Below are 26,504 nucleotides of genomic sequence, written 5' to 3'. Positions count from 1 at the left end.
TAATTGTCCCGGAGTTTCCAAAGGTCAAGATCGAATGAAGTGCTCATGAAGATTGTTGGATTTTGTCTCACTCTGGTGCTCAAACCTTTTCCGCAACAGCCTCCCTAGTTGGTGGAATAGTTTCTGCTTGCATACCTTAGAGACGGGGAGCTCACTACTCCCAGAGTTTGCCCCACCCTCGCTGCTGAGAGTCAGGACCCCCCAAGGGTCTTCCCTCGATTGAGGCAAAATTTGTCTTACGATTGTCACCCGCTGTTGACGAAGCCCCACAGAGCGAGCGCAGGGAAGCCGTTCAGAGCTCTGAACATGACCTCACATCCCGGAAATCTTCTCTGCCCAGATCTTTGTCCCTTTAGCGTTCCCTCACCCGGCTTGCGTGGTGGGTCCAGACGTGCAACGCCCAAACTCTCCTTTATAAAGCACCAAGGAGCTCATTCTCGTGAAGCCGAGGTTGCTGCCTGCCGCTGGCTTGCAGCTGAGTCCCTCCTCAGGCATTGCCCTGGGCAGAAAGGACTGGCCTGCCCCAGGTTGTGCCCTTGCCGGGGACAGCCACGGCCAATGACTAGGAGATGAATCTCTGAAAAGTAATTTCTAGATCTAGAACCCCCACGTGGGGGGCTAAGGGTCTGCTCCACCGCACGCATTTCAGCCTCCCCCTCTGCCCAATCTTGCGTTTTTCAGTCCCCACAGGAGTCGATCCAGGGATACTCTCCAATAACGTCCTGCACACGATCTCTGTGGCACAGTCCCAGGAACTGGACCAAAGACGGTCGAGGCAGGAGTGGGCTGAGGAAGGGACTCCAAATAGGACTGTGGAAAGGGGCCTCTGCTAGCCAGCAGACAGGAAGGATGCTATCGCTGGTGGTGGATGCCTAACTGAGGGCTCCCAGCCTGGGGGGATGATGGTCCAATTGTAGGGACTCCCTCCTGCCCACCTGGAGAAACTGGTGGGACGGGTCCTGGTGGAAGGGAATGCCTGGCAGGTGGCACATTTCAGGAGGCTGAGGAAATTAGTAATTATAAAGACGATGGGAGTGTCTGGCTTGTGCTGAGTGCAATCCCCAGACCAGAACAACAACAACAACAACAAACCAATAAAAGGCTATACGTGATTAATTACCAGTTGAAGGCAACGTGTCGTAGTCCGTGGGCTTCCCTGGTTACATAGAAAGAGAGTCACTTCTCCAGCAGCCGGAGACAGGAGAGCGCTGAGGTTCTGGACCCTAAGTGGAGCCCAGACAAGAGGCCATTTTGACCTCTCACCTTGAGTCAGTTGGCTATGCCAAGGTCATGGCCCTGCATGGGACCTTCGGACTTGTGATGGGAGTATTTGGGTCAATAACTTGAGAACTTTGAACCCCAGATCTGCTGAGCCCCCGGCCTGCTGAAGTGGCCCTCTCCCTGACCTTGAAGTCTAGCGCTCCCCACCCCTTGCTTACGGATGATGCGGAGGCCTCCACCTCCCACGGCATCTGCCCGCTCAGGACCTACCTCCGTCCCCCTCTGGGACACTGGACCGACACTGGGGCTAAGTCACTACACAAACCGGCCAGCGAAGTAGGGGCCTTCTCAAGGAGGAAAGGAGGGACAGGACCCACCACACACGCTGGCAGGGCCCAGGGGCCCATGCACGAGAAATCGGGGGCGCTGAATGGGGGGTGGAAGGCGGTAGCTCTCGGTATGGGGGCAACTCCCTTGGTGTCGGATTTCACACCCTGACGAGGACCTTGGAAGCCGATGTTAACGTGCTGCTCATGTGGTTCTTCGAAGCTTGGAAGAAGATATGGCCCACGCTATGTAAGGTAGAAATGTCATAGTTGCAGTGGCACATGGCAGGAGAGGGGATCCGCAAGTCGGAGGAGGAAGCATGCTAGACTGGCTGTTCTGTGTAAGGCTGGAAAGCCTAGCAGCTACAGAAGGGCCTGGATGACAGGTCACTTACCAAAGCAGGGACAGCTATGCTGGTGAGGGGGTACCAGCAGCAGCTGGGGGGGCACTGGGGGTGTTGTCTGTAGACTAGGCATGGCTGTAGGTGATGTCATATGTCACAAACTTGAGCTCCCAGCTAGCAGCTGGGATCTTAGGAAAGGGCAGAGGCAGGTGGCAGTGCTTACCTGTCAGAAGCAAGGTGGGGACAACTATCGCAGCGAGCAGTGAGGTCAGAGCGGTGGCCAGGTGGGCCTGGCGTGCAGATTGATGGGTGAGGCCACAGAACGCCATGTCCCTGAGGTAGGGTGACCGTCAGGATGCAGGGGGTTTCTAGGACAAGGAACTTTCGGCGCTAACGCCACGGAAGTCCTGCTCAGACTAAGATAAATTGGTCACCTTGCCCTCAGGGCAGCTCAGAAGAGTATTGCTCAATAAATACAAAATTAAAAAAAAATTAAAGACAGATGATCAGGAGGCTAAAAGCGGCTGTCCCAGTTTAAACAAAAAACAAAAACAAAAAGCAAAAAAAAATACAAACAGAAAACCACACAAAAACCCTGTGATCCCTTGTCCAGTTTCTGAATCTGAGCCATGTTGCAGGGCCCAGAATGTACTGACTAAAGAAGAGGGTAGGTCCCCATAGGGAAGGACCCGCATCGCCACAGCAACTGGGGTCAGTGATGACTGCCCCCGTCCTTTTAGGGCTCATGTACTGAAGAAGGGCAAATGCCCAGAGTTGATTAACATTGGTAAACGGGACCCTGCAGTCATCATGGCCTCCGTTAGAGTGGGATGTGTATGGGGTCAGCTTATACAGACGTTCCTGGCACAGAACTGACTCACATGGGTCCAGAGCATCCCCTGAGCCACACTGGGGAAGTGTCACCCAGTGTCCCACAAGGTGTCCTAGTGGGAAAGGCCAAGTAGAAGCCTTGAAACTCTTCCATCCCTACCCACACTTAGGATAGAAAATTAAAAACAATCTTGCCTCCCAGCTGGGAAACGGCAGAGATGGGTGCCACCTTTAGTCCTAAAGAATGCAGGAGTGGTTGGTCCCCACCATTTTACCATTTCGTTCACCAGCAGGAGCCTCCAAAGATGAGCTGGGTCTTGGAGGACGAGAGTGGGCTACGATAATTTGAGCAAGTAGTTGCCCCCAGTTGTAGGCGCTGTGATTCTACCAGAGCACAGAAGACAGCTCTGAGCACTGCAGGGTGTGTGTGCACAGATCCCTATCAGGAAAGAGGGCCAGGGCAGTTCACACTCTCATGGGGTGCAAATCTGTTCACACTTAAGGTCTTTCACCGTGGTTTGCTGCTTCTGTCCTCCATCACAACATAGTCCCAAAGACCTCGAACTGTCCAGACAAACTGTATAACATCTCACTGATCTGGTTGATTGGTGAAATCACATCAATCAAACCAGGAGAGCAAGAGTTGGCGAGGGAGTTGGGGGCCTTGGTAAGTCACCTGTACTCCAGCGAGAGGGAGTTAAACCCTACAAAGATGTGGGGAGTCACCTCCTCGGTGACGTTGTTAGAGGTGGGTGTTCTGGGGCCAGGACTCTCTTCCAAAGTAAAGGCAAACGATCACATCTCAAAGTTTCCACCACTAAGAAGGAAGCACACACCTTGTGGGTCTCCTTGGATTCTGCAGGCAGTACACTCCACGCTAGGAGAAGCTGCTCCAACCCATTTATTGCGGGACACCGAGGACCCCTGCCTCGGTGGGCAGGAGTCCTGTAGCCGATGCAGGATGCTGTGCAAGCAGCCGTGCTGCGTGAGCTACATGACTGGGCAGACTCTAAGGTATTACAGCTATTTGTAGTAGGAAAGGAAACTATGTGGAGTTATGGTGAGTTCCAAAAGGAAAATTACCGTGTAGACGCTTAGGGTTCTGGAACAAGGCCACGTCATCTGCAGTGGAGAATCAGACATTCAAAAAACAGCTCTTAGCATGCTTCTGGGCACGGGTACAAATGGAGCCAATGACCATGAGACGTTAAGTGACCACGAAGCCAAAATTGTTCACCGTGACCTAGGTTCATATACAAACACCGAGTCATGAGATTATTGTAGCTCGGAAGTGGTACGCCTGGGATCAGGCATGATGGGACCGGATGACACCAGGAAGCTGCCCAAGAAGGAGACACAACCCCCCGTGTCACCCGCCACTGTTGTTCAGGTCCCACCAGTGGCTCCGTGGGTGAGGTCCCTTAAGACTAACTGACGAAGTAGAAAACAAAAAAAACCAAGCTCTGTTCATGGATGTGTTGACTTGATACATAGGTACAAGCTGGAAATGAACCACCGCTACCCTAGAGTCCCACACGAGGGTGCCCCTGAAAGACAGCAGAGAGGATAAAGCCTCCCAGCAGGCAGAGCCCCAGGCAGTGTCCTTGGCCATCAATTCTGTGGAGAAAGAGAAAAGGCGTGGAGTAGAACCTAAGTGGCTTCATGGGAAGCAGTGGATCACTGAGCTTTTGGCCATAGTCCTGAAAGGAGAAAGCTGAAAGTGATAAGAAGGTCCACGGGAGAAGCATGTGGATGAAACTATGGGAGTGGTCATGGAGAGTGAAGATCTTTGGATCACATATCACCACCCTGCAGAGAGCGGGCACCCTCGAAGAGACACTAAGTAGATGGAATGACTCAGATAGTGGATGCCGTGATGTCAGTTAGCCTCTGTCACTGACCGTCCTCAAGCTGGCACGAATGGACTCATGAATAGGGAAACCACGGGGGCAAGGATAGAGGCTACGTGTGGCACCAATAGCATGGGATGTCTGTTTATCGAGGATACTCGTATTGTCCAATGCCTACCCTGCCAGCCGCAAAGACTAATGCTGATACACCAACATGGCACCATCCTTCAAGAAGACCAACGGGTCACTTGATGGCGAGTTGATTGTATTGGTCCCCCTTTCATTCTGGAAGGGGAAATGATTCATTTTGGTCGGAATTGGCATAAATTCTAGATGTAGGTTTACTCTTCCCACCTGCTGGATCTCAGCTTGTACTGTACATATCTGGTGGCTTATGGATCCCATATAACATTGAATCACATGATTCAAGAGAATTACTTTGCAGCCACGGAAATATGACAGTGGGTGGCAGACCTTAGGATCCTTTGGGTTTATCACATACTGCATCCCCAGACACTGCCACCTGAGAGAGTGAAGGAATAACCTTTGAAAGTGCTGCTCAGGCACCAGTTTGGAGATGATGCCTGTGAGCCTGGGATACCCTGCAGGGTACAGCATGTACCCTAAGTCGATGACCACTTAATGATGCTATGTTCCTAGTAGAGAGAATGAATGGGTGTGGTGACCAAGAAGTAAAAACAGGAGTGTCTCTACTTACCGTAATTCCCAGGGACCCGCTTGAGGAATCTGTGCTTCCTGTCTCCACACCACTAGGCTCTGTGGACCTAGAAATCCTGGTTTCCAGAGGGGAAATGTCTCCACTAGGGGACAGAGGAAGTCACATTAAACTTTAGGCTGTGGTGTCACCCGGTCTCTTGGGGCTGCTTATTTAAGTTGAAAGACTGGTAAATAAGGGACAAAGTCGCTACCCTAGCAGGGTTAAGGAAATTTGATCATTGGGAGGAAGTAGAGATGTTGCTGAACCAAACAAAGGGCAGGAAAGAGTATGCTTGGCCTCAAGACACTGGGGAGTCTCTTGTTCTTTCCTGCCCAAGTTTGATGGTAAACTGAGAACCACAATAGCCTATAATGCAAGTCCCCGTAACACAGAGAGGCCTGAGAAGGGGATGGCAACCGGAGATTCAGACCTTCAGGGGTGAGAGTCTGGTTCATGAAACCAGATGATCCACAGAGTGAGCATAGGTGCTAGATGCTGGTGAAGGGAATCTAGAATAGGTAGCCCGGGAAGGAGGTTATGAGTACCACCTGCAGCCATGATGTCTACAGTGGGTCTCACTCAACTTCCTCTTGTCCAAGTTTTCCCAGGAAAAGAGACAACCAGAATGCAGGAGACAGGATAAGTTGCTCCAAGAAGCTGTGATATAAAACGGGTGGCTGTGTGTATTGCAAGGGGTGGACTGTAGTGGGTGGTGTGACGCTACAGTGCCTGGAGCCTGCTCTAGGACTGAGCACTCACTCCCAGCTGCCAGGAGTGCTGTTTCCCAAGTCCTTCCTCAGGAACTGCCCTTGGCCAAAAGGAGCTACCCTGCCTCCCGTGTGGGAGCAGCCCACATCCAATGGTTGGTTGATATGGGGTACAGAGGTTCATTCCCAGTTCAGAAACTCTGAAGGGCCATGCCAGCACCGGAGGCTTTGCCGGGGCTTTCACTGCAACCACAACACGGTTCTCCCTCCGCCCAAAGATGCTTGCCCCACTCCCTCACAGGTGTGGTTCCTGGCAGCACTCCCTACTAAACTCCCTATACAGAAATCTCCATCTTAGAGTCTGTTTCCTGGTGAATTGCTATTACACATGATTTTAAGATCTCTGATGTCTGCTTTCTGGTCATGTTGTAGATTATCAGTATGTCTCTTGACCAATGGTTTCTAAAATAGAAACTGAACTCTGACTTTTCCCAGTAAGTTAGGAGATTGTCACCTCCTTTACCATAGACCCTATACATTTATTAATGTGGCCCACTTTAGCAATAACATTTTTACAGCCAGGCCACACTGTTGAGTTTTCTAAACCCACTCTTGGTTAGAACTCCACATCTTTTCCAAGCCTTGTGACTGTTAAATCTTGTGTCCCTCATTAAGCATGTGCAGTCAGCTTTTGGGGGATCAAGCACAGGACTTGGATTCTTCTTTTCAGTTCCATCTGGTTGGCCACCACTTATCATTCCTACCTGTTGAAAGATTTTTGGATCAGAACTTCATTTGATTCATTTATCTTTCCTTTCAAATTCATGTCAGACTCAAATTTGATAAGCTGGCCTTCCATGTCCTTATTCAGGCTGTTAATGAAAATGCTCATCAGGATGCCCCAGGCCTTCCCGGGGGTTGGCTGTCTTCTTCCTGGAGTGGGACAGAGTGCTCGGTCATGTCAGAGGACAACACATCTCTTTTCTTCTCTGCTGTGAGCTTTGTGAGAAGCTCATTATCACCACTGCCAACAGGTATTGGCCCTCTCCTCACGGTCCCACCCCTGCCACCAGCCCTGTGAGCTCTCTGCCTTTGTTAGCCTTCAGGAGCAGCTAAATAACTGGCCCAAGGTCACATGGCTCTTAAGGGGCAGAGCCCGGATTCATACCTGGTGCGGGGCAAAGCCATCGACCTATGCTAACCCGACTGTTTCCCCAACACTCCTCTGACAGTCTCCGTGGCTCCAGGAGGTTCAGTGACTTGCCCCAAGTCACACAGCTAGTGACAGAATGAAGCCCGAACGAGAAACCGCCAGTGTCTTCATAGGAGAATGTCGGCCTCTCTGTCCCAGTTTACAGAGGAGCCCGCGGAAGCCCAGAAGAGGGACGATGACGTTGCAAGTCACGTTGTAAGCTGCAGTCCTCACAACAATTCTGCATGCTCTGCAGACCGCATTGTCACCTGTCACCCTTGCTCTGCTAGAGCGGGAGTCACTTATTAGCTGTCGTATTTACCGATTTACTGTTGTGTCCCCAACTCCCCTAACTCTGCCTGGCACAAAGTGGGTGCTCAATCTGTTATTTATTCACCAAAACCTGGGGTTATGATCTCTGTGGTTCCAGTCAGGGACCTGGCGCCCCTGAAACAATGTCACCCGTGATGTGCAGAGGGCCCACGGTACCTGGCATTTTGCCCGATGCGTCGTGACCGCACAGTTATTACCTGTGAATCAGCTGGTGCTTTTCGGGATGTCCGTCGTCTCCCTGGAGCCGTCAGCTTTCCTCTGTTCTTTGCTGAAATCACGGCCTGAGCATTGCCCAGGCAGGAATGTCCAGGGGACACCCGCAATGATCTCTGTCTCTTCCGCCACCCACACGGCGTTTGGTCTGGGGCTGGGCACCAGACAGCTGACGGCTGAGGGGTCTTGCAGCGTCGTGCCAGGAACAGCTGGCATTTTTGCTGTGCAGGTTGTGCTGTCGTGGGATTCATTTCTGTCTCCTATCTCCCTTGCCTTTTTTTTTTTTCTTCCCGACAGAGAAATAGGAACATCCTGTTCTCATGCAACACTAAGAATCTGTCTCAACAAGCCCCTCCGTGAGTTAGCGGTAAATATTGCGAGAAACCCGCCAAGGTTTTAATTGTGCGTGGCCATCAGGTCCGTAGGGAGCTGGCTCCTTTGGAGACCTCCCTGGAGAGCACTGCAGAGGGGCAGCAGTGGGGGGTGTGGGGTACGCTCCTGGGGCCTTGAAGGGCCTGAATTCTAAGCCATTTCTTGATTTCAGGACAGACGGAATATTTAGCATAACAAAGCATTTTTTAAAAAAATATTAGTCATTAACCAAAATTCCCTGGGCAAGAAGACATTTGGAATGGTCACATTGCCGTTTCTTTCCTGTGCCTCTGGACTCAGAGGTGTTGGTCAAACTCATTACCACGTGGTCAGTCAAGAGACCATCCATCCTTGGCTTCCCGTGGCAATCACGTGTCCTGACAGTCCCACACTGGGAGCTGTGCTCACCCACCCTGGGGTTTCTACTCAGCGAAGACCCAGTAACTCGAGCGGTCCCCAAACATCCTCCCTACCGTAGAAACATCTTTTGGCTCTGCCTGGCATGTTCCTCCATTTTTGTCTTCTACGGGGCCATTTCTTCTTGGAGGCCTGTTAGGATGGCCCTTGCATCTCAGAAGTGGCCTCTCCTGCTAACTCGCAATGATTTTTTAAAAGTGCATGCGTTAGACTTGTCAAGAATTAGGATGGGAGGCCACCTGGAGACCAGCTAGTCTTTCCCGTCCTGTTATAGGGCAGGAAACTTAGGTACAGGCAGGCACAGGGCCCTGTCCGAGATGACACAGCTAGTAAACGGCAGAGCAGGGATTCAAGGCCAGGCAGGCAGGCAGGCGCCCGGCCCCCACTCTGGACCACTGCCTTTTGCTGCCTCTCCAGCGCAGGTCCAGAGAAGTCATTTGCCCGGGTCATCCGGCAGCTGGAAAGCCAAATGAGAACACTGTATTAGTTGGCTAAGGCTGCTGTAACAAAATACCGCAGAACATAAACAGAAGTCTATTCTTTCCAGAAGAGGCCAGAAGTCCAAGAGCAAGGTGTGGGCCAGGCTGGCTCCTCCCGAAGCTGTGAGGGAGAATCTGCTCCACGCCGTCCCGATAGCTTGTGGTGGTGGGCCAGCCACCTTTGACGCTTCTTGGCTTGCGAACGCATCACCCGAGTCTCTGTCTTCCTCTTCGCGTGGAGTTCTCCATGTGCCCGTGTGTCTTCTGTATCTAAGTCCCCCTCTCTTTTCAAGTGTATTTATTTATTTTCAGAGAGAGAGAGCAGGGGAGGGACGGAGAAGGAGAGAGAATCCCAAGTGCAGAGCCCGATGCAGGGCTCGAACTCACGAACTGTGAGATCACGACCTGAGCCGAAATCAAGTCGGAAGCTTAACGGACTGAGCCCCCCAGGAGCCCCATAAAAGTTCCCCTTTTAAAAAGGACACCGGGTATTTTGGATCAGGGGCCTGCCTACTCTTAATTATATCCACAGTGACTCTTTTTCCAAATAGGGTCACATTCTCAGGTGTTTGGACCTGAGACTCAACATATAAATCTGGGGGGGACACAATTCAACTCCCAACAAACTCTGATCTTCTAACCCTTGGTCATCCTCTTGTGAACCTGAACAATTTTTAATTTGACAAAATCATAATCAAACCGAATAAAATATGGGTTCTTGGCAGCCTGGGAAGAACTATTCCAACTTTAAGTGATTGGATACTGTGGCACCCTGACTCTAAACCGCCTCTACGTAAATTGGTTGTGCCTGGGGCTCACGCTCACCGGGACAGACAACTGCAGCGTTTCGAAGGGGACAGATAGCAGAAGAATCCAGAGGTGAGGAGGGTTAGGAGCGGAGGCTCGATGTCTGACATGTTTATTCAAGGGGTTTATTTGTATTTTCCATCTCCGTGCCAGATGTCAGCTCCATAAGGGCAGAACTGGAACTATTTGGTGCACATCAGTAGCAACGGCACAGGGCTGCTCGGAGGCCCCGTCTCCCGCTCAGGAATGCAGGGTCATAACTGCCCGGCCATCCCGATGCCTGCTTTGTGCATTGCAGACTTGTTTCCTTAACTGAACGGTAAGCCCTTCGACAGAAGAGACCCCCTCGTCCAAGTGCCTATCTCAGAATCCCAGTTGGAAGGCACTTGGCCCTGGGGTAGATCTGATCGTGACCCGTAGCTCCAACCTCTTTCCCCGCGACCGAAATCTCAGCAAAGCCGCAACGTAGCCTCCGCGCAATGCGATGGCTGTGGTAGCACAGGGCTTCCCCGTGGCCTCTGGCCCGCCATCCTCTGCTCCCCCTGCCGCGCACCCCTACCCATTTCTCCTTGTGTAATTAAAGGGAAAATGTTCTGCATTCATTTACTTTATACTTTATCAAATAAGGGAGAGATGAATTAAGAGGTCCATATTTCTATTTCAAGGTTCATGTGCTTTCACAAACTGCGCAAGTAGTGCTCTTAAAACCTGCCTCGTCAGCAGGAAGTGTCTGCTCGAAACTCGCCATCTCCCCCCCCCCCTTCCTGTTTATATCCCCAGTGCAACTTCTAAATAGACGTGATGGGTAGGACTTTTGCATAGACAATTGTGAAATAATGCTCAGAGCCGCCAGCATTCTCCAGTCTCTCTGTCCCTTTCTCTCTCTCTCTCTCTCATATTGTTCAAGGATCTTTCTGGAGAGACGGATGCCAGGCTCTTGGCTCAACTCACGTGATGGCAACAGACATTGATTCAGTACCTGGGGCTGTAGTGGGCACCACTGGAGAAATGAAAATGTTCGTATCTTAAATTTCTGTAGTACTTTCTAGTTAAGCTAGTTCTACATTCAAAACGGCCTTGCGTCCTTTCAAAACCCTCTGCCATGGATATTATTATTACTAGCTTTGCCAATCTGTGCGGGGTGGGGGGGGGTGGAACTAAAGCTGGGAGAAATTAAATAACAAGGGTCCTTCGCATTCAGCGGGTCAAGGACCCCCTGGTAGCCTGGTGAAGTCTATGCAATCCAGCTCAGAATACATTTTTAAATGCGTCAAACAAAATGCCTGGGTTCATAAGGGCAACTAATGATATTGAAATGCAGTTTTCCAAACATTTTAAAAGTCTGATATAGCAATTTATGTGCCTCTTTATCGAGGCATTAAATAACAAGATTCTAGGGCGCCCGAGCGGCTCAGTCAGTTAAGTGTCATGATCTCACGGTCCATGGGTTCGAGCCCCGCGTCGGGCTCTGTGCTGACAGCTCGGAGCCTGGAGCCCGCTTCCGATTCTGTGTCTCCCTCTCTCTCTGCTCCTCCCCTGCTCATGCTCTGTCTCTGTCTGTCTCTCTCTCAAGAAATAAATAAACATTAACAATTTTTTTAATTTAAATTTAGACAACTAGATTTTAATAACTATTGCAGCTTTAAGGTAATGACTTGCATATATCAAGAATCAGCAAACTATCATCTGGATCATCACTTGTTTTTGTAAATAAAGTTTTATTTGAACTCAGCCCCACCCTTTCAAGGTTCTCTTGCCCAAGACTGCTTTAGAGCGACAAGAGCAGAGCGGTAGTTGTAACAGAGAAAGAACGGCCTATCATGCCTGAAATATTTACTCTCTGGACATTTACAGAAAAAGTTTGTTGACCCCTGTTGTCTTCAATATTTTGAAACATCTGCAACAACTTTAATGGAACAGGCAGAGACCTGTGATTTCTACCGGTGACAAAAATCTCAGATATTGCAAATACTACTGTGGCTTGTTGCCTCCATTTGTAACCGAAGCGTGTCATTTTTTCCATCCAAGTTCATGGACCCCCAGAAGTGTATTCATGATGCTGATAGGGGTAGAATTCCAACCCAAGTTGGTCTGTTTCAGAAACCAGCATTTGTCCTGCAACCCTTGATGTCTGGTACTTGAGAAATCTCACAGCCTAGTGGAACACACATACACACACACACACACCCTTCTAGGCAGACAGTCCCTGCCTAGTGCTATCATGAGGAGATAAGTGCCATGGAATTCGTGGGGAGGCAGTGATGTCCAATCCCTTAACCTTCTGAAGTCCTTGATCAATGCAAAGCCACCACATACGGCTGGCACCTGGCCCAAAGGGTGAAGTGAACTCTAGCTCAGCTACCAAGCCTGCTTGTGTTGGAGGCTGGGATGCCTTTCTAAAAGCTTCACAATTGGGACACATGCGTGGCTCAGTCAGTTAAGCATCTGACTCTTGATTTTGGCTCAGGTTATGATCTCATGGCTTGTGCGTTTAAGCCCCATGTCAAACTCTGTGCTGACAACATGGAGACTGCTTGAGATTCTTTCCCTCTCTCTCTCTCTCTCTCCTCTCTCTCTCTGCCACTTCCTCTCTCGCTCTCTCTCTGAAAATAAACTTAAAAAAACGAAAAGTTTCACAAAAATAAATAAATAAATAAAATTCTCGCAAAATGCTCTGTGGGCTAGGGAAAGTCTGGGTATGTCTTCTCTTCAGCAACGTGGATGAGCCTATATTTGGACTTAGACTTGATGGGTACTTACTGATGTATGGTCTGTCCCTCAAACATTTACAGGGGCATTGATGGATTGACTCCCGGATAGGTAATAAGAAACAGGAAGACCATTATCACACGGAGGGATTATAAAGACTGCACTCTGCAAACTTCCCATTCACTCATTTGTTCATTCACATCTTCCCTCCTAAAAATGTTCATTAATTACCTGCTATATGCCAGCCTCTTATTTAGGCCTCTTATTTCAGGGAGATATATATATACACACACATACACACACACACACACACACACACACACACATATATATATATATATATATATATATATGTATATATACACACACACATACAAGCCATAGGAAGCTTAGTTCAGCTTTGTGATTTCCTAGCAAGGTTACCTTGGGGAACTTCTATTCTCTGATTTCTATTAGTCTATCTATAAAATGGGAATCGTAAATATACCTGACACCCACCTGACAGATTTGAGGTGCGTCCAAGGAGACAACAGATGGAAAGATTGTTGGGGAGAAAATGTTTAAAGATCAAAAGGAAGGAGAGATCTCTGCAGTTCCTGTGGGTTGGGCTTGTTCATAGATGAAGTGGCCTTGAGTAAGCCTTGAAAGATGGACAGGATCTGAAGAGGCCGGAGGTTAGCTGAACCTGATAGGAGACACCAAAATGGCACCGTAAGTGCGGGCTGGGAGGCTGGGCAGGAGCTGCGTAATCCAGCGGCTTCCCTGAGGAATGTGACACTCAGCACACTCCCTGCTGAGATTTTAGAGCCAGCCAGGAGGCACTGTTAGAGAATGTGTTTTTTATCATCATCATCCTCATCACCATTATTATCATTATTAATAATATGATATTTGGAGCATTTATGCACATTAATTTTAAACAAGCATGTGCTGTGGCAAGATTTGATGCTGCTACCAATAAGCAGTCATAACGTGGGTCTTTAATTTACATAAAATCATTTATGCTAATTTAATTAGTCCTTTGTTTACAGCTGAGGCTCACTCACCACTGGGCTGCGAGATGCGCTCGACTGCAGCACACTGAGGAGCTGGAAGCCAGGCACACGCATCCATTTTGCAGGGATGCTCTTCCCGCACAGAGGGAAGAGTCGCCTGCTTTTTGGGGGGAGGGCACATTCAGATGCAACAGTTCTTATTCACAACTTATCCCCAGTAGGGGATTGTGCTGGGTGCTGTCCTATTTTGAAGTGATTTGTCCTGACAGTCGCCTTGTGCAGAAGATCAGAGAAGTCTCACGTCTGACCCAATATCACACAGCTACCAAGTGGCAAGACAGATACTAAACCCAGCTGCGTCCGTCTCTAGTTCTCAGCCTCTTTCTATATCTTTACGAGTGTAGACATTAAATAAGAAGAACTAACATGGCTTGGCCCATGGTACATACTCACGTACTCTGTAAACGCCGGTTGAATGAATGAATGAATGAATGAATAGCGTTGTTCCCGTTTCAAGGGTTTTCAGGTGCATTTTCACCCTGACACCTTGTAGCAGCCCTGACAGACGGGTCTGGCCAGCTCCATTTTGCAGAAGAAGCTGAATAGGCGGGGTGACGGAGAGGGCACTCCTCTTTGAACTCCGAGTTCTACATCCTCCTGCTGATTGTGTCACTGATTTATGCCCTGACCTTGGCCCGACCTTGACCCTGGTCAAAGTGCTTCCCTCACCCCAGTTCCTCCATTGCCCCATTTGCAAGACAGCAAGAAGGATCCCTTGTCCTTCTAATCTGACGGGCAGAAATAAAAAAATGAGTCTGTGGAGGGGACCGTGCAGGGTGCCTGGAAATTATAAGGTGGTATTTGTCAGACTTGCCTTGGGAAACCTTGAAAAATTGAATGGAAACCACTGGGCTCATTCATCTCCTTTTAACAGCCCCGTGTCATCCAGCCTGGTCTTTTCCATTCCTGCTCTGTCCAGTCCTGACAACATAATTTAGTTCCAGGGAACTTGAATAGAACAGAGTGGACTGATATTTCCACGCACTCGGGCCTTGATTAATACCGTCAGGGCAGCTGCCTGTGAGGATGAGGAACCAGAGAGGATGATGCTTCACAGCACCCCCACCTCCCGTGCTCACTGCCTCTCCCCTGCCTCGTCCTGCAGGTCGCCCTCTCCCCTCCCTCCTCCCGCCCAGACTCCATGCCGAGGCCCTTCCCTGGCGTATTTGTCCTTCCTGCTGTTCAGCCATCCGTTCTGCAAACATACCGTTTGCCACGGTCAGGCAGTGGGGACGGAGAGTGAAGTAAGGAGCAGCCCCGTCCTTCAAGAATTCAATCGTGGGAAAATGAAAACCAATGGCCACTCAGGCAAAAAACGGCTTAAGGGATGAAGCGGGCGTTAGACCAGGGACGGAGTGGCTACGGGGGCAGCCGGAGGAGGTGCGGAGGGCTTCACAAAGGAGACCGTGTCAAAGGAGGCGTTTGGGGATTCGTGAGGTCTCCCCGGGCGGAGGTGTATGGACAGAGGCAGGGAGGGCAGGGAGATTTCTGGCAGTGGCTGCCGCGTAAGCAAACTCACAAGGGCATGAGATGCCTGACTGTGTGGGGATGGGAAGCGGTCTGGGTGGCCCTGCTGTGAATGGGGTGCTGAGGTGGAGGCAGGGTCCGGAGCAGGGACTGCAACGGGCAGATGTTGATACCTTTGCCTCAGTTCTGGTTCCACTGACATGCCTTTCTTTGGGAATGCACCCAAGTCCGCACGGGGAGATGATGAAAAGGGCACTGAAGGAGAAGGGAGTAGGGGGTTGGAGAACAGATATGGGGAAATTCCATCCGCCTCCCGTCTCAGTAAGAGTGGGAGTAAACCCCAACCACGGGCGGGGAGGAGGAACAGGGAGCAGGGAGAAGGTGCAGGGCGGGCATTTCTTTTCATCTGTGTGAACAGGGGCAAGAAACGGCTCCACTCTGGCAGTCCCGGCTCCTCTTTTTTGTGGACTTTCTTCAAAGTAGGCGGCTACCCAGAGCTACCTTGACACTGCTAACCACACCCAGGCCTCCTTCCCAATATTCTGCACAGGGGCGTCCTTAACCCATCGCAGAGGAGGCAGGATTACCTCGTCGTGAATGTATCCCTGTCCCTACCCAGCAACACCTGCACTGATGGCCTCTTTCCATGGATATCAAGATTTATGGTTCCTCAAAATCAAATATTGACCTTGGCTTTGTGTCCATCAATATATGACCTTTCAAGTCAATGAACCTGGATATGCGAGTCAATGGTTACTTATTATATCCCCTGCCCTGAAATGGAAATCTCGGACCCCCCAGCGCACGGATTGGGCCATAGTCGCGATCTTGTTTATTGCTCCCTGCACTTGGCGTCTGTGATTGAAGAGTCCTTGAACAAGCTGCAGAGTTCCCAGGAAGCCCGCATGCTCTCTCTCTCATCACATCAGAAGCCACTCAGGGCAGACTTGCAATCCCATGCACTTGCCTCCTTCCCTCACGGGGAAATATTTTAGTCTGGTAACTTCTCATCCCAGGAGGCTGGAGATCGTCCCAGGCCACTGGGAAGAATGGTGTCTCTCTCCCCATCTCTCTAATGCCAAGAGGACACGGATGCCTTCACTGGGCCAGTTGAAGGACTGCGTGCTGAAGATAAGTTGCCCATCTCTGAAGTCCTGTTGCACAACCTCTGAGAGTCTAAGAGGAGGAAGAGTGAGGATTAAGTCCCAGCCCCTTGAGTGAGTCTTTCCTTCCTAGCTGGGTGGCTTTGGGTAGGTTCTTTCTGTTCATTCTTTCTGGGCCTCAGTTTCCCCCGATGCAACAAGTAACAAGGGTTGCTGTACAGAGTCAGTGACACAATCTGGGTAAGGTGTTTGATCCATGCCTGGCAGAGAATCAGCACTCGTAGATATCGCTAGGGCACAGCTACTGCTTTTTGCTTTTCCAACCACACGGAAGACAGTCCTTCCTGTCCCACTCCACCTTGAGTCCGAGTGGACCAAGTTCCGGGTTCAGGCTAATGGAATCTGAGCAGAAGTGACATGTGTCACTTCTGAACTAGGTCGTGAAAGCCAGTGCTCCATTCTCCAACCTTCCCTGCGGCCATGGTGACTGAGTGGGTCACATGCTGCAGACGGGGCAGCTTTGGACGGCGGAGGACCTGTCAACCGGGTGGGTGAGGCCCTACGTGGTGGTCACCCCCCCCCCCCGCAGACCTGCCGGGATCTGCGATGGGTCCTGTGTGAGGAAGAAACAAATCTTTGTTGTGTTAAAAGCCCCTGAGATTTGGGAGCTACTTGTGGTTGTGCTGCAACACAGCTCAGACCCTCCTGGCCGGCGGGGTTCTCAATAAATATTAATGATCATGAGGGGGAGGACTGGTACGATGCTAGACAAGTAGAAGACCCCGACACCCTGCCTTCCTCAGCAGCAGACCCTTGACTATGACAGTCAGACCCTTAAACAAGACAGTCTTGTTCAAACCCATCTTGGCTGAGGATTCTTCCCTGATCCTCTGCCTTGGTCAGAAGACTCGACTCCTGCCTTCCCTGGGCCTTTGTCCCTGTAGCCCCACTCTCCTCCCGAGACTCTACCTGGAGCTTTTTACACGAGCAAATGGCCATTTTATTGATGCCTAAGTCAATTTACTTGATGCGGGGGGCGGGGGTGGGGGGAGAAAACATGGCCCTGAGTGCCAAGAATCCTGGGTTCAAATGTCGGTTTGGCGTCTGCCTTTTCCTGAGCTCCTGCCCAAGCTGGGAAGGACCTACCCTGCCACCCATGACACCTAGTTACTCAGGGCAGTGACCCTAGACGCCTCCTCCCCTGGCCTAGGGGCTCCTCAAGGGCAGGGAGCTGCCTGGAGCCTCCATGCAGAGCACGATGTGTGCTTCACAAATATAGACAGACTTAAGGAGGATGCTAGAAAGGAAAGCTTGTCGCGGCTCCCATGGCCACAGAGACTGTCTTCCAACAGCTGTTTCTGGGGGGCCCGGTGTTTATCTGGGGGTGGCTGGCAGGAGTGGATGGCCCTGTACCCACCCAAGGCGACCCCAGGGCACGTCTGGGGGAGCCCAGAGCTGCGAGGCACATACTGGGAGCACCACTTTCCTGCTCTCAGCTCTTCATCCTGCAGAACGGGGCTGCGGAGGCCTGAAGTCATCCTGGTTGCTGTGGGGACAGGACCTCAGCTCTGTCGCCCTCGAACCCTCTTGGGTTATTGCTCGTCAAAGCATTCAAGTGAACTCTGTCTTAGGTCACTTTCCAGTGTGCTGGGTCCCTCTCTCCATGGAAGAGGCGATTCCCCTGAGTGGGCTCTAAAGACAGTGTCGCAGGAGGGGCGTGGAGGCCTTAGCCTAGGGGCCTGACAGGTCACATTGCCCGGGCTTAGGTCCTGGGTCCAGCATTTATTAGCTTTGCGGCCTTACTTAGGTGACAAGTTAACCTCTTCGAGCCTCGGTGTCTTCCTCATCTGTTCAAAGGGGATACAAATAGAAACCACACGCGGGCCCACTGTGGGCATCCACATCTGTGGGCATCCGACGAGATGGCACGGGGGAAGTACTTAGGGCGGCGGCTGGCACACAGTCGGGCCTGCGGGATGCCTCCTGCCTGCCTGCCCGCCCACTGCGAGCCCACTGAGTTCGAACGGATTCTGTGTAGGGCAGCTACCAAATCAACCGTCTTCAGTTACCCTCCAGAAAGAGCCATAATAGGCAGGAAAAAGCATCCCTGAAACACAGAAAGCAGAACAGAAACTACCTCTTTGCCCGGCCAGCCCACCTCTAGGTCCCAGCGGAATGATCACCTCCTCAGAGGAGCCCTCCCTGCCTGCCTCGGACGGCTGCATGGGGATGTTCCCTGCTCTCCACACCACGCTGCTCTTCCTCAGGTAGGACCGATCTCCACTGCAACTGAATAATGATTATGAATTGTCATTCATCCGCTCAATATCTGTCCTCCCCTGTGGAGACGACGGACCACGTCTGCTTTGGTCTCACCAGTGCTGAGCACAGTGCTTGGCACATAGTAGGGTTTCAGTAGATATTTGTTGACTGACTGATGGATTGATTCCAGGCCTCGTTGCCTAGATTGCCGCCATATGGTGGGTTTGGAACTGGGGAAGCCATACGCGTGGGGCCAGCCTTATATATGCATGGCTTGCAGGCTGCCTTGTCCCTAGAAGACCTCTTGAAACCATCCCGGAACAAAAATCCTTATGAGCTCTAAGTGGGACCCAGAGAGGGTGAGGAATTTGCCTACAGTCACCCAGCTGGCTAGCTGCCAACCACAGCTTGAACCCGGTTCTGAGTGACTCTAAAAACCCTTTTCTTCCCTTTTTTATCACCGCACTTCGGTAGATTTCCCAACTTCAGGGACTGTCAGAATACCTTGGGATGTTTGCAAAAATACAGATTCCTGGGCTTCGTCCTCAATGCTTCTAATGTCGTCGGTCTGGGGGCAGGGTTGGCCCCAAGGCAGGCAGGAGCCCCAGGCCAAGACTGCCTGTTTGTCTGTTTGTTTGTTTGTTTGTTTGTTTCGCGGGTGAGGCAAAACACTTCGAGTCCCTCCAAAATCACGTGAGCACCATTCTGCTGGCTCAATCTCACGTGATCTTATGAAAGAAATACTTTGCTGGTCCCTGGGAGCAACTCACTGGCTAGGCTGCCTACCTGCTACAGAGGTCCAACCACGGGGCCCTGGGATGATCCCAAGGATTTCAGTCCTTGGAGGTCTTTAGGACATCTGGTCAACCCTTGGAGGCTGTGGGGTCAAGGCAGAAGTGGTACATAGTGTCTGCGAAAGAGGAAGAGATGGGAATCGGGATTCACACAGGACCAGGTCCAATATTGGGATTCCTCACCTTGATGGCGCTGGGAGCCCAGCCAGGCCTGGGCACAAGGAAGGTCCTCTAAAGCAGAGAGCTCCCAGAGGTGGGGGCCACATGGCAGGCAAGTCTGTCTGGAGGAGACCTGAGAACCTGAATTTACATCGGCACCCCAGGGGATTCTGATACAGGGGTACCTGAGGTCATACTTTGAGAAACCCTGCTCGAGGAGCCTAGGGTCCACTCAAGATAGGAAGAGCTTCTGAAAGCCAAAACCGGCCAGGGGTAGAGGGGGCTGCCCGTGTCGCCAGTGAGCTCCAGTGTAGGCTATGGGCCTGTGGGCGCTCTGACCAACCTGGTGGCTGTCACCCCCAGGTCTCCCTAACAGGAGGGGGTGGCGGGCGTTAGATGGTGACTCTGCCTCCCGAGGGGCCTTCTGATCAGACGGGTCCTGGGTAGGCTCCTAATTTGTCTCCTCCTTGCAGTGCCAGTATCAGCTTTCTGATGCAGAGGGACCCCGGTAATGAGTTTCTATTAAAAGAGCTGAATCTCAGCTCTCGGAACTCAATGTTCAGAATAAACAATGGGGCAGAATCCTATTAAAAAAGGCTTCCAACATGGACAAATTAAGCCCTTGGGAATGCCTTACAAAGAATACATTTTTCCAGTGTCGAACCAAGATCAATAGAGAAAAACAAATAATTTCAAGTGGGAGTCATCATAATGATACCCAGGTACAGGCAGGGGTTGGGTGCGTTATTTTGGCCTGAGGACACCCCGGCGAAGATAATGAGGGAGAAGAGGAGGGGAGCTCATAATGGGCGTGAGGGGTGTCTGGGTCTCCTGGGCGGCTGAGCGAGGAGGATGTCGCGTCTCATTTGTCTCTGTCGAGACTCCCTCCTTCTCTAGGGGATGGTTAAGCCCACAGTGCTGCCCACCGAGGGCTTTTCAAGCCTGGAGGGGGGCGGGGTGGGAGACCTTGGCTTTGTTCACCGGGGGAGAGATCTTATCTGTGCACATGCCTGGCAGGGAAGCTGTGTCTGTCTCACCCCGAGCAGAGTGGAGATCCTCAGACATCTACGCAGATGCCTGAATTGTCACCACCCAGAACTTACCCCCTGGTTTGCTCTCTCCACTTGTGACTGCTCTGTGAATATCCCTCTTGCAATATCCAATTTTGTTCCCCAAGCCGTGCAAACGCTTACCCATCTTGCCAGGCTGATCTCGAGTCCCTCCTCTGCATGAGACCTTTCCTGAATGCTTCCCTCCTTGCCTAGATTCCTAGCAATCTAAATAATATCCTTGAACGTTCAACATATGCAAGGTAGACTCTTGGCCTGGCATATCTCTACCCCTCCCTCCCCCTTGGAGTCTGTCCTAGTGCTGTGACTATCCTGTTGACCTGTCAGGTCAGTGCTTCTTCCTCCTTCTAGGGACCCCTGGTTCAGTCCAGCTCACCCCACACTCACTGGGCAGTGCTCCGTGGTAGTTTCCACGCTGGGCTCTGGGAGACTCAGCACTGAGCAAGACACAGGTTGGGGGCCCTTGAAGGTAGGGACTTACCCAACGTTCTGGTGTGGCTCATCTGCCTCCAGGAACGAACGAGGAAATAGGATCCCGAGGAAGAGGGCAGTGTGGTCAGGGACAAACAGACGGTGGGAGATGGACAGACTGGGAATCCAGTTCTGCTGTCTGGAAAGGTCTTATTTCTTCGCTGTGTGAAGCACCTTCCACCTGCTCTCGCTCTCCATATGAAGGCACCTAAGCTACATAGTAGAACCCCTAAGGTGGGTACTGTATTCCCCCCCCCCACCTTTTACAGGTGAGGGAATTGAGGAACAGTGAAAGTTAAATAATCAGTTCAAGGGTTTCAGGTGGCCAGTCTTCTGCTCCTAGCCAAATCTCTTTCCTCTGCATTGCCCAGGGAGGATTGTGGAGGGTAGGATATGGTACAGGCAGACCTGGGCAGAGGACAGGGTCCCGTGGAAGCCCAGGGGGCCTGGGCTGCAGTGGAAAGCAGGAAGAAGGAGAGCCCTGAACTGCTCACGTTCCTGGCTGGCTCAGCACACGCGCCTGCTGTCTGGTACATAGAGCCGGTCGGGGCTGCTCGTCTGTAGTTCTCCTGCATTCAGTGGAGATTGCCATTGCACATTGGCCTGCCAATAAAGGCCCTGAGAAGTTCTGCAGCAACCTTACTTTTTCCATTGACAACGGATGCCCACTGTTGCCGCCTCAGAATGCCTTTTACCATCCAGCACCCCTCCTCTGGGCCAGCTCACTTTCAGGCAACACGGCCGTGAGGCCGGGCACCAGCCAGCTAAAGTGAGGAGCGGGTGACAGCGATGTGCAATGTACAGCGGCAGAATCAAGGAGGTGGATTTTTCTGGACGCCGAGGGAGGGCGCGATTTTGGGGGTGAGGAGGAGGTCAGCAGTGTAAATGCCTCGGATGCCAAGGAGGGTGAGGTCTGAGACAGCCCCTTGTCCCTGAGGGTGAGGAAGGAAAAGTCTAGGATATAAATCACATGCAGGCACCCCCTGGTTGGAGGTGGTTGCTCGCGGGGGTACAAATGAGGGGGGTGGCTTTGGCAGGGGGGCGTGGCTTATCTATTAAACTTCAGAATGCACGTACCTTATGATGCAACAATCCCACTATTATCTACCCAAGAGAAACACTCACACATGGGCTCGTGGACGCCTGTTCAAGGACCTTTGTTAAAGCCTTGTTACACAGAGCCAGAAACGGAAACAGCCTTAATGCCCATCAACAGGAGAAGGGCGAAGGCCTTATGGCCTTGTCTGTATCTCAGCCGTTAGCAAGACACCTATGTAATGATACAGGAAGATCATCAGGAGAGTATTGGATGAACAAAGCAAGGTGCAGAAGGTACACACAACGTGATACTCCCTAACTAAAAAATACACACACCTGTACACGTGCACACGCACACACAACCACATAGGCACACACGATGCGCACGTGTGCACACGTAGACCCACAGGCACACGCACACGCACGCATATCCGCACAGGCACTCACTGGCAGAACGCCGTAGCATTGGCTGTTAAGCCAGCCATCTCTACATTTGGCACCTCTCTGAATTCTGGTCCCGCCGCTTACTAGACTGGTAACCTTGGGCGAATAAACTAACCTTTCTATACCTCAGTTTGCTCACCTGTAAAATATGGCTAATTCTATTTCGGCCTCAAGAAATGATTGCGTGGAATAAACGATTCACTGAGTAAGCACGAGCAAAGTACTTGCCTGAGTGCCTAGGTGGGAAGGGGTAAGCGAGTTGTTGCTGTGACCGTATTTCCCCTACTCTAATGCACACGTATTTTTCACATCTTACACCAGCAATCAAGATGCAGTTTACAACGGATAGATCTTAACATGTTTCACTGGCAAATTTTTTTTTTCCTTCTTGGTAGCCCGTGAAATAATGGCACATCTTACAATTGGCGAGATCGTAGGCGCTACGAAATAGAATGTTATCTCCAGGAGGTATTTAGGAGGGCCACATACTCTTGTACAGAAGCATGGCCAGTAACTCTGGGACAGGCGTACCCAGCACATACCAGTGGTTCCCTCTGGGGAGCATGCTGGAGAGGGGGATGTCAGAAGGCCTGTGGCCTTATCGGGACTGCCTTGGTGTTTTACAAGCAGCGCGGACTCGTGTTTACATGTGGTTTCACTTAGCCTTGCTTGGCTGCGGCCGGGAGACACTAACACTGGTTAACTTAAGCAAAAAGGAATTTATTGGCAGGATGTCGGGAGCTCACAGAAGTGACAGGAGCCCAGAGAAGCAGACCCGGGGGGGGGGGGATGGGGTGGCCCAGGCCTCTCCCAAGGGCCCGAATTAGGAACCACAGCCACAGCCACCACCTGGTAGAGGGGAATATCTGGGTACCATGCCACCACGGCTGAGATGCGTGACCTCCAACCTTCTTCTCTGTCCCTGGGCCCGGTGGCTTTTGTCATTCTTTTCTGTTGCCCATCATGTGATGACCCCTTCCTTCCTAGACTTGGAAAATTCCCTACCTTCAAAGTCTTGGGGGGAAGCAACAGAGTCAGCCTCCCACTGCGGATCTGTGCGGTCCCAGCATCCTTTGCAGCTAGGGCCCGGGTGCGTGCCCGGGTTGGTCAGCTGCCAAGCCCCTCTCCCATAGATTGAGCTAGGAACGAGCCAGGTCATGAAACAGGGGCCAAGCGCATCTCTGCTGGCAGCGGGAGATTGGGGGCAGCAAATGTAGCAGCAAAGTCCCCTTGCAGGGCACTGCTGTAAGAATGGCACCACCTGTGCCCCCTGCGTGGCCCCCTGCGCTCGGTGATGCAGCCTCGGTGTCCTCATCGGACTAGCTTCGTGAGGACGCTTCGGCTGAGGTCAGCTGTGGCCTGGCCTCTTTGCCTATCCCTGTGCCTGTTCCTGGCACTCCCGGCCCATCTGTGGACTACCTCACCCCTTTTCGAGTAAACCCACGCCCCCCACCTCGCCCTACTGCTTTGATCTGACCAAGCTGAATTCTGTTGTCAGCAACCAATAAGCCTGGCTGACGCTCTGCGTCGCTCACTCCAGATGCAAAGTCCCAGAAGAGCCCTCGGGACACGTGCTTACTCCCTGGAGTGGGCCGGGAGACACGAGGAGCTGGCTTTTGTAATGGGAGGCAGCAGCCCCGAATTCCCCTCCACCGAGACCACACACAGTGGGGAAGAGGCACATTCCAGAAGGAAATCAAGGTGCTGCTAATGAGGGAATGTGGAGGGGGGCAGCAAAATATGACAGTTGCACACTATTGGCTGTTTAATCAAGATAGTGCATGCCCTGCTTGGAGGAAACCGAGTCATTCATTCATTCATCCATCCATCCATCCATTCATTCATTCAACAAACAGACCGTAAGCCAACTATGTGCAGATACAGTCAGGTATTGGGGACATGACGTTGACAGCCCTTCAGGAACCTAGGTCTGGTGTTGGTACCAGGTAAGTAAAGAGGGACAGGCAGTGGGCCCAGTGTCATAACACCAGATGGCCCAGGCACTCGGCCTACGAAAGGGGCGGTCAGAGAAGTCTCCACAGAGGAGATGGTAAATGGCCTGGGCCTTGAGGGAGAGGCAGGAGGGGCAGCAATAGCTCGGCTGACAAGGTCAGGGGTGCAGAGGAAGGGGGCGGGGGCGGAGCATGTGCACAGGCTCAGGATTATGAAGGGGCACACCCCCCCCATGCTCTGAGAAAAGGGAAAGCTCCAGGGAGCTGAGGGTGAAACACGGGGAGGCAGGAGGGCAGAAGTGGTAGATGAGTCTGAAGGTCAGGTTAGAGCCAGCAGGCAAGAGTCTTGAATGTCAGATGGAGATAAGCCAGCAAAAGTGTTTTAAATGGGAGAGACAGGTCATTAGATCCATCTTTGAGAAAGGTGATTTGGGTGGGCAAATGAAGGGCGCTTTGGGGGAGGCAGGAGAGGAGGGAACAGTGCAAGAAGAAAGGACAGGCACCGGTCCAACCTTGGCCTTGGTTGTGGAGAGGCAAGACCCTAGAGCATTAGGCACCCCAGCTACCACTCTGGGCTCTGCTTTTGGCTCGCTGGGTACCTAGACATGCCAGTCGTGTGGCCCTGACATCTTTGGGGAACCGACTCATCCCGGTTTGCCCTCAATGTTCTCCATCATAATATGCCATGTTGAAACCCCTCATTCCCAGATAGACTGCGTGGCCGTTACCTGACATCCAAGGATCTATGAGTCTAACGTCCGGGCTCTGCTTGAAGAGATAGGACGTTAGCGTGGAATGGTCTTGGAGGTGGGGTGGCAGGTCATGGCCCAAGGTCTCAGGTGGGGTAGGAATGAGATGGCCTGAGGCCTCGGTGTCTGCAGAGGGGCCACTTCCTGTTGGAGCTGGGCCTGGAGCGGGGCCTTGGCAGCTGGAGAGGGCTTGGGGAGGGAAGCTGAGCTCCAGGAGGGGAGGGGAGACCAGCAAAGGTGGGGGGATCCTGTCATCCTGTAAATTGCGGGGGCCGCCGATCCAGGAGTAGGGTTTGCTTTTGCAACGGTGTCATGTAATATCCAAAGAACATCTGCCTAGGTGGACATTAATTTATTTTTCTCAATCAACACTTTTTCCAGAAAGAGAAAACCCAAGGGTGGTGCAGTGGCTGCATGAAGCTAGCAGTGTCTGACCTTCCTCCTGTTCCACCATCTTTGGCGTGTGGGGTCAAGTCTGTGCTCCTCGAGGTCAAGGAAATGGCAAGGGGGAGGGGGCGGTGTCTAAAGAAGGGAAACAAGCTTTCCAGACGTCCCTTTTCAGATACCTGCTGCTCTCATTGACCATATCTGTCTCAGGGTATCCCCCAGTTGAAAGAGGCCCGGGAAATGTTGTGCTTTAGCTGATTTGAACGTATCCGGGGAATAAATAAAAGGGGGAGTCTCCCTGGCTCCCTGCCTCACGACCCCAGTCCCGATGCCAGGGCCCCTCGGGGTCATTGCTCCCACTGCAGCATGGTCGGTACCCCAGAGTACAGCTGCCGGGACCCTTCCTCATTTTTCCTCCTGACAAGGCCAGATGGCAGGCGGCAAGGCCCCATCTCCTGGCAAGTTCTAGGGGACCTTGACCCCTCCCTCCTGGAAATCTGCATCGCCCTGCTGATGGGCTTCCTGTGGCCTGGAGCCCAGCCTCACTCCAAATGTGATTTTCCCTTCCTCCTCCAGAGCACAGGCCAGAGCGAGCGGGCCCATCTGCTTCTATTTCACTCCACGTTACTCATCAGGATGTGTTTGCCAGCAGTTATTTGATGTTCAGGAAGAATTCCGAGGCTTTTGAAAAGAAGTGAATAAAATCTTTAATCCCCCAGAGTCGTGAAATTGCGTTTTGCGGAGGAGACGGTGGGGGCCCACGGAGGTCCAGCGACGTTGCCTGATGCAGGTGGCTGGGACCCCGGCTCGCCCTCATGCCACTCACTCCCTCTGCATCCCAGGCCTCAACTGGATCTCCTGGAACCCACTCTGAGCCTCTCCAGATCCTCTCAGGATGCCCGAATTTGGGAACAGAAGAAGGCTGCGGCGGGGGATCCCTGACCTGTCTCTTGCTCTCCAGCCAAAAAAGCTTTTAGGGAGAGCTCCTCCCTACTCACAGCCTTGTCTGAGCCCCACAGCCTCCCTGACGAGAA

The 26,504-nt window shown here is 51.8% G+C and overlaps 1 long non-coding RNA gene across 1 annotated transcript; it reads left to right on the top strand.

Annotated features, from left to right (window-relative positions):
- The first annotated feature begins 22,094 nt into the window (after nucleotides 1–22,094).
- Nucleotides 22,095–26,117, top strand: LOC125147503 (uncharacterized). Its single transcript, XR_007145221.1, has 3 exons — nucleotides 22,095–22,232; nucleotides 25,465–25,572; nucleotides 26,047–26,117. It is a non-coding gene; the product is annotated as an uncharacterized LOC125147503 (long non-coding RNA).
- The last annotated feature ends 387 nt before the right edge of the window (nucleotides 26,118–26,504 follow it).

Source organism: Prionailurus viverrinus, chromosome D2 (assembly GCF_022837055.1).
Source record: "Prionailurus viverrinus isolate Anna chromosome D2, UM_Priviv_1.0, whole genome shotgun sequence".
Lineage (NCBI taxonomy): Eukaryota > Metazoa > Chordata > Mammalia > Carnivora > Felidae > Prionailurus > Prionailurus viverrinus.
This window is presented reverse-complemented; position numbering and strand designations above follow the sequence as displayed.